General features: G+C 48.0%; 1 protein-coding gene across 14 annotated transcripts in view; it reads left to right on the top strand.

The window, feature by feature from the left end:
* The window catches only part of LOC143018276 (uncharacterized), a 178,972-nt gene that overhangs the window by 38,898 nt on the left and 137,574 nt on the right, over window positions 1-2,500 (top strand). The window lies entirely within an intron of this gene.

Below are 2,500 nucleotides of genomic sequence, written 5' to 3'. Positions count from 1 at the left end.
CCATCACGGGGAAGAATCTGTGGAGGCAGCAAGAGTTGGATCCTATCTTTCCAAAGGGATTCGAAATTGGACACCAATCGAGAGGGTTATCTGTTACACCACCCCATTCCCCCCCCCGGACCCCCCCATCTCATCCCCCCTCCCATCTCATCCCCCCTCCCCACCACCCTTCTCAACCCCGAGCCCTACTATGTAGAGTGGGTAGCCAGGTAGGGAGAGAGGGTGGGAGGGAGGGAGGGTAGGAGGGTTGTGACCACCACCTGCTTCTCCCACCCCGAGGCGGTTCAACGCCCCCCACTCTCCCACCCTCCCATCCTTCCTTCCCTTCCCTTCCCTTCCCTTCCCTTCCCTTCCTCCTTCCCTCACTTCTTCCATCTCTTACTCCTTCCCTTTCTCTCTCCTTCCTTCATTTCTTCCCTCCTTTCCTCTCTCTCCTTCCTTCCACCCTTCCCTCCTTCCCATACTTCTTCCACCTCTTACTCCTTCTCTTTCTCCTTCCTTCATTTCTTCCCTCCTTCCCTCTCTCTCCTTCCTTCCACCCTTCCCTCCTTCCCATACTTCTTCCATTTCTTACTCCTTTCCTTTCTCTCTCCTTCCCTTCTTCCCTACTTCCTTCCTTCCTTCCTTCCTTCCGTCTCCTTCCTCCTTCCTCCTTCCTCCTTCCCGACGACCGTCCCCTGGATCTTCATTTCGATTCCTTACCAAACTCACATCCTCTTTACGCCATAGGAGACGATTTATTCATCATCCGTATAGTTCACCAGGACTCTTTCCCCCCTCCCCCCTTCTCCCCTCCCCCCTCCCCCCTCCCCCTGTACTCCAAAGGCAGCCAGGACGTCTCTGTCGCCAGGGGCACGCTGACGCCACACTTGGGTAACAAAGACCAAGAAAACACACACACACACACACACACACACACACACACACACACACACACACACACACACACACACACACACACACACACACACCACACGACTCGTGGCGCAGTGGTAGAGTTTCCGGCCGCCACTACGGCGGTCCGGGTTCGAATCCCGCCCAGGGATTAAATAATTTCAGTATCGCTACGCTGCGGGTCGTTACTCTAACTCTCGTGGGCGGGGAGTTTGGGGTGTGTTTGCGTGTAAGGTCACAGCATTACCCATAGGTCGGTCATATATGAGCTCTGAGCTCTCTTCCGGGAGGGTAGTAGATGTCGATCACGAGTACAACACGTGATCCAAGACCATGGTGAATCTCTCTCTCTCTCTCTCTCTCTCTCTCTCTCTCTCTCTCTCTCTCTCTCTCTCTCTCTCTCTCTCTCTCTCACACACACACACACACACACACACACACACACACACACACACACACACACACACACACACACACACACATCACATGGTGGAGACTACGAAACTCTAAACGGTTCTCCATGTAAGTATTCTCCCCTTCCCCTCCCCCCCTCCTCTCCCCTCCTACCTCCCGCCTCCCCCGGTAGTCCCCAATAAACCTTACGTCCAAAGAACATAAAAGTACCGGAGACTTCACGCCGGGGAGCCTCTGGGAGTGTCAAGAGTTCTGGGACTCCTGCTGCTTCTGGTGCATTGTCTTCTTGGCCTCTGTAGACCAGGAGGACCTTCTGGGCCCGTCCAAGCTTCCGATATTGGGGAGGAGAAGGGGAGGGGCGGAGGAGGGGAGGGGAGGAGGAAGGGGGAGGGGAGAAGGGGGGACAGGAGGTGGTAGGCAAACAGTGGTATTCTTAAAAAAATATTTTCTTATATAAATCGTATATAAATCCTTGGAAGGGAAAGATTTATAGAAGAAAATATTTTTTAAGAATACCACCGGAAGATTCGTATAGGGGTATTCTTAAAAAAAATCCTTCCATTATATAAATCTTTCCCTTCCAAGGATTTATATGAGATTTATATAACGATCTCTCTCTCTCTCTCTCTCTCTCTCTCTCTCTCTCTCTCTCTCTCTCTCTCTCTCTCTCTCTCTCTCTCTCTCTCTCTTTTGAATACCACCTAACTTAAGACTCCTCAAAGACTGGATATCCTTAGAGAATTCCCGGATGTAGGTGAAGCGGTGTCATATCCTTCGGGCCATAACGACATCGAGTGTAGAAATGTCCTTCGGATTTTGAGATCATTAAGTGCACGCCGCTTGAACGCACTGTTGTTCTTGTCTGAGCTTTGTAACAAACTCGCTCGACTGAAATTCGTGGAACTGAGTTTGGAGGCGGCAAACAACGTCGCTTATGTATCTGTTATAGGGGATTACGTATCTCCAGTTTATCATTGCTATTGTATTGTCATTATTACTATCGTTGTCATTATTATTGTTATTATTGTTATTGTTATTATTATTATTGTTATTATTATTGTTATTATTGTTATTATTATTGTTATTATTATTATCATTGTTATTATTATTATTATTATTATTATTATTATTATTATTATTATCACTATCATTGTCATTATTCTTTTCATTACCATTATTTATTATTATTACT

The sequence above is a fragment of the Oratosquilla oratoria genome, chromosome 34 (assembly GCF_046742065.1).
Source record: "Oratosquilla oratoria isolate Oo_2021 chromosome 34, ASM4674206v1, whole genome shotgun sequence".
NCBI classification, from domain to species: domain Eukaryota; kingdom Metazoa; phylum Arthropoda; class Malacostraca; order Stomatopoda; family Squillidae; genus Oratosquilla; species Oratosquilla oratoria.
This window is presented reverse-complemented; position numbering and strand designations above follow the sequence as displayed.